The 10266-nt window shown below is 47.5% G+C and overlaps 1 pseudogene; it reads right to left on the bottom strand.

The window, feature by feature from the left end:
- Positions 1–406: 406 nt before the first annotated feature.
- Positions 407–1138, bottom strand: LOC116458002 (bolA-like protein 3; annotated as a pseudogene).
- Positions 1139–10266: the final 9128 nt, after the last annotated feature.

Here is a 10266-nt window from a genome sequence, read left to right as displayed (position 1 = left end):
GTTTCAGCTGTTTGTTTCCTTTAATTAACATCTAGGCTGGGCATCGGGCACAGTGGCTCACGACTGTAATCCCAACACTTTGGGAGGCTGAGGCAGGCAGATCATGAGGTCAGGATGAGACCATCCTGGCTACTATGGTGAAACCCCATCTCTACTAAAAATACAAAAAATTAGCCAGGCATGGTGGCATACGCCTGTAGTCCCAGTTACTTGGGAGGCTGAGGCAGGAGAATCGCTGGAACCCAGGAGGCGGAGGTTGCAGTGAGCCAAGATCGTGCCATTGCACTCCAGCCTAAACAGAGACTCTATCTCAAAAAAAAAAAAAATTCAAATCTAAATCGATTACATATTTTCTATAAATATGGAAATGTATATGAACAAAATATATAGATTTTTTGGCAAATGCCTAGGGAAGAATGGTGTCAGTCAAGTTCATCCAAGGTTTTTTGTTGTTGTTGTTGTTTTGTTTTGTTTTTTGAGATGGAGTCTCGCTCTGTCGCCCAGGCTGGAGTGCAGTGGTTCAATGTCGGCTCACTGCAAGCTCCGCCTCCCGGGTTTACGCCATTCTCCTGCCTCAGCCTCCTGAGTAGCTGGGACTACCGGCTCCCGCCACCACAGCTGGCTAATTTGTTGTATTTTTAGTAGAAACGGGGTTTCACCGTGTTAGCCAGGATGGTCTCGATCTCCTGACCTCGTGTTCTGCCTGCCTTGGCCTCCCAAAGTGCTGGGATTACAGGCGTAAGCCACCGCCTGGCCAAGTTCATCAGGCACAGCCTGATGGTTTTAAGCAGCAGCATCTATGCTGCCAGGGCATGGTCAACGTTTAGGGACAGAGGTAAGTATTCTCAATCCATGCACCCCTTTGAGTTATTCTTTTAATGCCTAATAACCATCTGGTGCTGCTGGACAGTTCTTAAATTCTTCTGATGCAATTTTAATTTCATGCATCACCGACAACCTCCTGAAATGTCAGTGACTTTGATAGCTGTAGCTAAGGAAAGTTTTCTTTGAGAATTTGGGTCACGTTTAGCTCCCTCTCAGTCTGGGAGGCAAACATCCGATGAACACGGTGGAGAAGAAGAAACCCACAGATCCCACAGAGCAGAGGCGCTGCGGCGGCCAGGATCCATGCCGCCATGCCCAGCCAACCTCTAATGTTTCTTTCCTGGCCCTTTCGTGCATGTGCAGGTGAGTATTTGACAAAGAGGCGATCTCCATAGCTCTCTCAATCTACAGCTCCCTCCTTTCCAGACACTACATGTTCTAGCCAACTTGGCTGGCCTCCCTGAACGTGGATCTCTTTCTCTTCTACTCGTGGACTCTGTGTGAGTTTCCCCTTCCTGAGTGTGGCATGGATACTGCCTCCAGGGGTAAAACTGGGACAGTTGTAGAATTTACCTTGTTTTCCTTCTTGCAGGGATCAAAATCCTATGCTGCCTGTTGTCTGATGTCTGAAAATGTTTCATATATTACATCCATTTTTCTAGTTGTTTACTACAGTGGGAGGGCAATTCCCAGAGCACCTCATCCTTCATGCAGAAGCAAAAGTCCTGTATCCTTGATGCTACTGGGAATAAATGTCTCACAGTATGATTATTCAATTCCCTGTAAGCATTTTACACTTAAGGGAGCACTCTACCAATAAGGTCCCTGGTTTCTCTTAACTTCTAGAATTGACAGCCCATTTGACTCAGTGGTTGGCATCCTTCCTCAACCCCTGTTCACAGCCACACCTGCCCAGGTGACCTAGGGAAGATATCCCCTCTTCAGGAATATTCATTATCAGGATCAGAACGACAGCCTTTTTTTTGTTTCTTTTTTTCGAGATGGAGTCTTGCTCTGTCGCCCAGGCTGGAGTGCAGTGGCGTGATCTTGGCTCACTGCAACCTCTGCCTCCTGGGTTCAAGCAATTCTCCTGCCTCAGCCTCCTGAGTAACTGGGACTACAGGCACGTGCCACTATGCCCGCCTAATTTTTGTATTTTTAGTAGAGACAGGGTTTCACCATATTGGCCAGGCTGGTCTTGAACTCCTGACCTTGTGATTTGCCCACCTCGGGCTCCCAAAGTGCTGGGATTACAGGCATGAGTCACCGTGCCCAGCCTACAGCCTTCTTACCGTGGGAGATCAAGCAACATTTCCTTTCCTTACAGCACTGGTTTTCAAGTTTCAAAGTGAGCACGTGAAACAGTTGTTTCATGAACCATACATAAGTCTTAATTCTTTCTTTCCTTCCTTCTTTCCTTTTCTTGTTCTTTTTTTTTTTTTTTAAGAGACAAGGATCTTGCTATGTTGCCCAGGCTGGCCTTGAACTCCTGGGCACAAGCAATCCTTGCACTTCAACATCCTGTGTAGTTGAGACTGCAAGTGCACGCCACCTTGTCTGGCACAACTAAAATTTTTTGCACCCAATTTTCTTCTTAATTTTATGTTTTATTTATATTTTTTCTATTGAAGTCAACCAGAACAGTGAGACTTTTTTTAACACAAAAATTTAAATTTAGGTTATAGTCTCAGTTGTATGCCAGCCTAGTGCAAATGTTAAGTTTTTGACAGCTTGACTTTCAATCTTCAGATGCTCTATATTTAAGTAAAGACAAAAAAAGAAACATTTCACTCTCTACACAATCCCAAGATAAACTGACATTTGGAAGAGTCATTTGTGTGTGTGTGTGTGTGTGTGTGTGTGTGTGTGTGTGTGTGTGTGTGTGACGGTGTATAAAAGACTCTCACCCCTGCCTTGCCTGAGCAGCATATCAATTTCCACTCATGTGAAGGAAGAAGCAAGAAAGTTGATTTGGTCTTGGGTCCCTGAGAGATTGCTGTTGGGTATCAGGACCTGTGCTTGGCAAAATTATACAGGAACAAACATATACCCTGATCCTCTTTCTAGAATCAGGTTTTTTGAAACGGAGGCAACCTCAGAACTGGGAGTCTGTCCTGCCTGCTATAGCACTCCTCCCATTTTACAAGTGGGAGAAGCATGCCAGAGAAAGGAAGTGACTAGCCCAGTCCCCCACTAGCTTGCAGCCCTAAGAGTTCTCCATAAACCTTAGTGGGAATTCACCAAATTAGCAAACTACTGTAGAGTACTCACACATGGCTACCATATTAGTTCGAAATATTCTCGAGAGCCTTTTTTTTCTCTTTTGAGTCAGGGTCTCGCTCTGTCACCCAGGCTGGAGTGCAGTGATGCAATCATGGCTCACTGTGACCTCAAACTCCCCATCTCCAGTGACCCTCCCACCACAGCTCTCCAACTGGCTGGGACTACAGGTGTGCGACACCACGTTTGGCTAATTTTTTTTTTTTTAACTTTTTGTAGCAACGGGGCTCTCGCTGTGTTGACTATTTTTAAGAGCAGTTTTGGCCAGGCACAGTGGCTCACACCTGTAATCCCAACACTTTGGGAGGCCAAGGTGGGAGGATCACTTGAGCCCAGTAGTTGGAGACCAGCTTGGCTAACATGGTGAAACCCCATCTCTACAAAAAATACAAAACTTAGCCAGGCATGATGGCGTGTGCCTATAGTCCCAGCTACTCGGGAGGCTGAGGTGGGAGGATTGCTTGAGCCTGGTAGGTTGAGGCTATAGTGAGCTGTGTTTGCACCACTCCACTCCAGCCTGAGTCACAAAGTAAGACCCTGTCTCCAAAAAAATTTTAAAAGGCAGTTTTAAGTTGACAGCAAAATTGGGAGGAAGGTGCAGAGCTTTCCCACATACCTGTGCCCTCACTCACACAGCCTCTCCCATTATCAACATCCTCCACCAGAGTGGTACATTTGCTACAATGAATGAACCTATATTGACACATCATCCTCACCCAAACTCCATATTCAACCTGAGGGTTGAATCTTGGTGGTGTACATCCTATGGGTTTGGACAAATATATGACATGTGCCTACCATAAAGGTATATGGAATATTTCCACTGCCCTAAAAGTTCTTCGTGTGCTCCCTATTCTTCTCCAACCCCCTTCCCAACCATGCAAACCAATTTTTTTTTTTTTTTGAGATGGAGTCTCTCTCTGTCTCACAGGCTAGAGTGCAGTGGCACAATCTCGGCTCACTGCAACCTCCGCCTCTCAGGTTCAAGCGATTCTCCTACCTCAGCTTCCTGAGTAGCTGGGATTACAGGCGTGCGCCACCAAACCCAACGAATTTTTGTATTTCTAGTAGAGACGGAGTTTCGCCATGTTGGCCAGGCTGGTCATGAACTCCTGGCCTCAGGTGATCCACCTGCCTCGGCCTCCCAAAGTGCTGGGATTACAGGCGTGAGCCACCGCACCCAGCCCTTCTTCCATGTCTTTTCATGGCTTGATAGCTCATTTCTTTTTAGCACTGAGTTATATTCCATTGTCTGGATGTACCACAGTTTATCCATTTACCTACTAAAGAACATTTTGGTTGCTTCCAAGTTTTGGCAATTAGGAATAAAGCTACTATAAACATCTGTGTGCACAGCCTGAATTTGTAAGTTTATTTCAGTTCTCCCTAAACACAAGCAGAAGATTTAAAGAAGATTAAAATAAAGAGTAGAAGAAAACAAACAAATGAAAAAAGGACACATCTTTTGGATGTGGACAAAGAAGACCTAGTCTATCCACTCACCCTACATCCCTACATCCTGGGAAGAATTTCCAAGGCCGGGCACTCTGGATACCCTCCCTCATGGTTTAAACATTCTTCTTCTCTAGATAGACACAGTTGATGACAGATGTGGTGTTTCAATGGCTCCTCCTGCCTAATGGCTTTACTGGGCATGCCCCCAGCATTACTCTCCCAGGAGAACAGAAGAAATGATAATGTCTTAAACGGACCCCGTCATTCAACTCCTCTCAACCCCAGAGCCATGTGTTACTCTCCTGGGAACTTCAGGATAGCTGTCTGAAAACACTCCAGGGAGGCTAAAGTGGAGGATCACTTGAACCCACGAGTTTGAGACCAGCTAGGGCAACATAGTGAGACCTGGTCTCCACAAAAAGTAAATTAGGCTGGGCTCAATAGCTCACACATGTAATCCCGACACTTTGGAAGACTGAGGTGGACGGATTGCCTGAGCGCAGGAGTTTGAGACCGGCTTGGGCAACATGGCAAGATCCCGTCTCTAAAAAAAACACAAAAATTAGCCGGGCATGGTGGCACACACCTGTAGTCCTGGCTACTCCAGAGGCTAAGGTGGTAGAATCACCTCAGCCCAGGGATATTGAGGCTGCAGGGAGCCATGATCGTGCACTACAGCCTGGGTGATAGAGTAAGGCCCCTATCTCAAAAATAATAAATTACTTAAAAAATCAGCCTGGCACGGTGGCACGCACCTGCAGCCCCACCTACTTTGGAGGCTGAGGTGAGAGGATCACTTGAGCCTGGAAGTCGAGGCTGCAGTAAGCGATGATCACACACTGCACTCCAGCCTGGGCAACAGAGTGAGACCCTGTTCCTCCTCCCCCACTCCCCCCAAAAAGAAAAGAAACATATCCAGTGGCCCCCATGCCATGAGGAATAGGATTCACATGTTCTTAAAGACTGAGAGCAGAAACTTCCTGTCCAACATTGCATTAGTCAGGGTTCTCCAGAGAAACTGAACCGAGAGGATGTGTATGTATTTAGAAAGATTTATCATAAGGAATTAGCTTTTGCAGTTATACAGGTGGGCAAGTCCAAAATCTACACCATGGGCCAGCTGGTTCAAGACCCAGAAGATAATTTTCTGTGAAGAACGTTTCATAGCTGGGCATGGTGGCACGTGCCTGAAGTCCCAGCTACTCCAGAGGCTGAGGGTGGGAGGATCACTTGAGCCCAGGAGGCAGAGGCTGCAGTGATCTGAGATGGCGCCACTGTACTCCAGCCTGGGAGAAAGATCAAGACCCTATCTCAACAACAAACAAAACAAACAAACAAAAAATGTTGATCTCATCCAAAAACACCCTCCAAATTCACAAATCAAGCATCAGACATCATGAGACCTTGAACGGACCACTCTAGGGAGATGGCCTTGCCTTAGGGAAAGTGCAGAAGTGTCCACTATCCTTGTTCTCAACCCCTTTCCAGCCCCCTGCCCCCTCTGGTGTCCACAACTGTGGTGCAGTCACCATCACCACTTCTACCATCCCAGAACCCTCAGGAGCAGATGGCTTGAGATCTGGCCTCTGCCACCCCACCACCAGAGGACCCTAAGTATTTGTATACCTAATTAGGTAGCTTCTCGGTGGACTCAGGGTCAAGTCTAAACTCAGCATGGATGTTAGGCTCTTCATAATTTAGCCTCCACCTTAACCTCCAGCAGTCGTATTAACTCTGGTCTCACTAAGCACTTATCCCAGGATGAGCCGGACTCTCACACCCTTAGGCCTTTGCACACACTATCCATTGGCATAGACGGCACTGCTGCTCAAGATGTGACTGCAGGCCACCATCATCAGCATCACCTAGGAAAGGTGCAAATGTATGCTCTAGCCTAGACCAACTGCATCACAATCTCTGGGGTAGGGCCAAAAAAATCTGAGTTTTAACAAGCTCTTCTGATAATTCTAAACACTAAACTTTGAGAGCCTGGAGAACACTCCCCTTTTTTTCCAGTCTGTGGTCATTCACAATTGCTGAGTTCTTTTCTGCCTCCAGTGGCTAGAGGCAGAAAGAAACACAAGCCTCCTCCCTTGCCGCCTTGCCACTGGAGGTATTTTACCTGTTAGAACGACTCTCAGACTGAGTCTGCACCTGTATGAACTTTTTTTTTTTCTTGAGACAGGGTCTCACTCTATTGCTTGGGCTGGAGTGCAGTGGCACAATCATGGCTCACCACAGCCTTGACCTCCCAGGCTTAGGTGATCCTCCCACCTCAGCCTCCCCAGTAGCTGGAACTACAAGTGCATGCCACCAGGCCCACCAAATTTTTTGTACTTTTAGTAGAGACAGGATTTCGCCATGTTGCTCAGGCTGGTCTTGAACTCCTGGGCTCCAGTGATCCTCCTATATCAGCCTCCCAAAGTGCTGGGATTATAGGCGTCAGCCAGCACGCCCAGACTGAACTTTTTTTTTTTTTTTAAAAACAGGGTCTCACTCTGCCACCCAGGCTAGGGTGCAGTGGTGAGACTAGGATTCATTATACCCTCGACCTCCTTGGCTCAAGTAATACTCCTGCCTCAGCCTCCTGAGTAGCTAGGACTACAGGTGCACACCACCACAGTGGGTTTTTTAAAATTGTTTGTAGAGACGAGGTCTTACTATGTTGCTCAGGCTGGTCTGAAACTCCTGGCCTCAAGCGATCCTCCCACTCGACCTCCCAAAGTGCCAGGATTATAGGTATGAGCCACCATGCCCAGGTGTATGAACATTTGTTAGCAGACAGGTACAACACACAGCCCCACCTGTCCAAAAAGCACAAACCTGGCAGGGTGCAGTGGCTCATGCCTGTAATCCCAGCACTTTGGGGCCGAGGCGGGTGGATCACCTGAGGTCAGGAGTTTCAGACCCGGCAGGCCAACATGGTGAAACCTCGTCTGTCCTAAAAATACAAAAATTAGCTGGGTGTGGGGGCGCCTGTAAATCTCAGCTATTCGGGAGGCTGAGGCAGGAGAATCACTTGAACCCGGGAGACCGGGAGACAGAGGTTCCAGTGAGCTGAGATTGCACCACTGCACTCCAGCCTGGGCGACAGAGTGAGACTCGGTCTCAAAAAAAAAAAAAAAAGCACAAACCTGCTGCTTGTCTTTTTCAGGCAGTGGTTCTTAACCTGGGCTATTCATTCAAATCACCTGGGGATATTTTAAAGGCTCAATGCCCAAGCTACACCCCAGAGTAGGCGGAGGAAGGGAGAAATCTAAGAACTGGTATTTTTTTTTTAAAGCTCCTCAAGAAGTTACAGGAAATTTCACTTCCAGGCAAACAACACTCAGACTTGAAGGGGTGGCCAGGCCCTCCACACCTGTGGGTATTTCTAGTTGGGTGGGACGAGAGACTGAGAAAAGAAATAAGACACAGAGTCAAAGTATAGAGAAAGAACAGTGGGCCCAGGGGACCGGCGCTCAGCATACCAAGGACCTGCACCGGCACCAGTCTCTGAGTTTCCTCAGTTTTTGTTGATTATTAGTTTCACTATCTCAGCAAGAAGAACGCGGTAGGAGAGCAGGGTGATAATAGGGAGAAGGTCAGCAAGAAAACGTGTGAGCAAAAGAATCTGTGTCATAATTAAGTTCAAGGGAAGGTACTATGCCTGGATGTGCACGTAGGCCAGATTTATGCTTTTCTCCGCCCACACATCTCAGTGGAGTAAAGAATAACAGAGCAGCATTGCTGCCAACATGTCTCGCCTCCCGCCATAGGGCGGTTTTTCTCCTATCTCATAATTGAACAAATGTACCATCGGGTTTTATACTGAGACATTCCATTCCCAGGGGCAGGCAGGAGACAGTGGCCTTCCTTTATCTCAACTGCAAGAGGCTTTCCTCTTTTACTAATCTACCTCAGCACAGATCCTTTACGAGTGTTGGGCTGGGGGACGGTCAGGTCTGTCCCATCCCAGGAGGCCATATTTCAGACTATCACATGGGGAGAAACCTTGGACAATACCCGACCTTCCAGGGCAGAGGTCCCTGCGGCTTTCCGCAGTGCATTGTGCCCCTGGTTTATCGAGACTAGAGAATGGCGATGACTTTTACCAAGCATATTGCTTGTAAACATTTTGTTAACAAGGCACGTCCTGCACAGCCCTAGATCCCTTAAACCTTGATTCCATACAACACATGTTTTTGTGAGCTTAAGGTTGGGGCAAAGAGGTTGGGTCAAAGTGGCTGGGGCAAAGTTACAGATTAACAGCATCTCAGGGCAAAGCAATTGTTCAGGGTAAGGTCAAAATGAAATTTCTTATATCTTCCCTTTCTATATAGACACAGTATAACTGTCTGATCTCTTTCTTTTCCCTACAAGACTTTTTTTTTTTTTTTTTTTTTTCCCTTGAGGCAGAGTTTTTCGCTCTTGTTGTCCACGCTGGAGTGCAATGGCACGATTTCTGCTCACTGCAACCTCTGCTTCCTGGGTTCAAGCGATTCTCCTGCCTCAGCCTCCCAAGTAGCTGGGATTACAGGCATGCACCACCATGCCCGGCTAATTTTGTATTTTTAGTAGAGAGGGGGGGTTTCTCCATGTTGGTCAGGCTGGTCTCGAACTCCCGACCTCAAGTGATCCGCCTGCCTCAGCCTCCCAAAGTGCTGGGATTACAGGTGTGAGCCACCAGCACCCGGCCCAATATTCAGATTTCCTATCCCATCAGATAACCAACTACCTCTTCTGTAAGAGATGAGACCTTGAGAGAAGGAATGCAGAGCTGAGAATTCCAGACCTGAAGAGCTACCTAGAAGGTACCTAAGTCACTATTTAATCACTTCATAGGCTAGAAATGAAGTCAGTCCAGGCTTGGGCCACATCCACCCAAACTCACTCTCTTCCTTCCAACTTTCCACTGTGGCACTGCAGCTGATTGTCTCTGGAACCATCCAGACCAATGGAGAAAAACACGTTCATTTAGCTGAGTCCTCAGTAGGAACCAGACAGGAGGGGAAGGAAGGCAGAAAAGGCCTGGCTGTAGTGCAAGTAAGTGTCCCTGACCTCCAGTGCGGCCAGAGCCTCAGAAGGTCAGTTTCAACCCCAGCCAGGTTGTTAACCGACAGTACAGGAAGGTGGACGTGATCCTCATACCTGTTGGTGCTTTGTCTCTGACTATGACCAGGTTCCATTGCCTTCCAATCCCAGCTTTTCCATTGGCCAGTTAGATCCATTTGCCTGGCCTGGATATTGAGCAACAAGATACAGATGTGAGGGTTTCAGGGTTTGGCCATGGATTTCAGTCCTCAGGTGCCCCCACCTCTGCCCATATCCTGCTCCTTTCCAGTGTCTGCACTCTGAAGGAGACTTGTTGCTAGAATTTATCATTTGAGTACTCTAAGTAAGATTGCTATTACAGGATACACTTAGAAAACACTGGCAGAGGCCGGGCGCGGTGGCTCACGCCTGTAATCCCAGCACTTTGGGAGGCTGAGGCGAGCAGATCATGAGATCAGGAGATCAAGACCATCCTGGCTAACATGGTGAAATCCCATCTCTACTAAAAAATACAAAAAATTAGCTGGGCGTGGTGGTGGGCGCCTGTAGTCCCAGCTACTTGGGAGGCTGAGGCAGGAGAATGGCATGAACCCAGGAAGCAGAGCTTGCAGTGAGCCAAGATTGAGCCACTGCACTCCAGCCTGGGGGACAGAGCAAGACTCCGTCTCAAAA

This window comes from Hylobates moloch, unplaced genomic scaffold (genome assembly GCF_009828535.3).
Source record: "Hylobates moloch isolate HMO894 unplaced genomic scaffold, HMol_V3 SCAFFOLD_18, whole genome shotgun sequence".
In the NCBI taxonomy this organism is placed as follows: domain Eukaryota; kingdom Metazoa; phylum Chordata; class Mammalia; order Primates; family Hylobatidae; genus Hylobates; species Hylobates moloch.
This window is presented reverse-complemented; position numbering and strand designations above follow the sequence as displayed.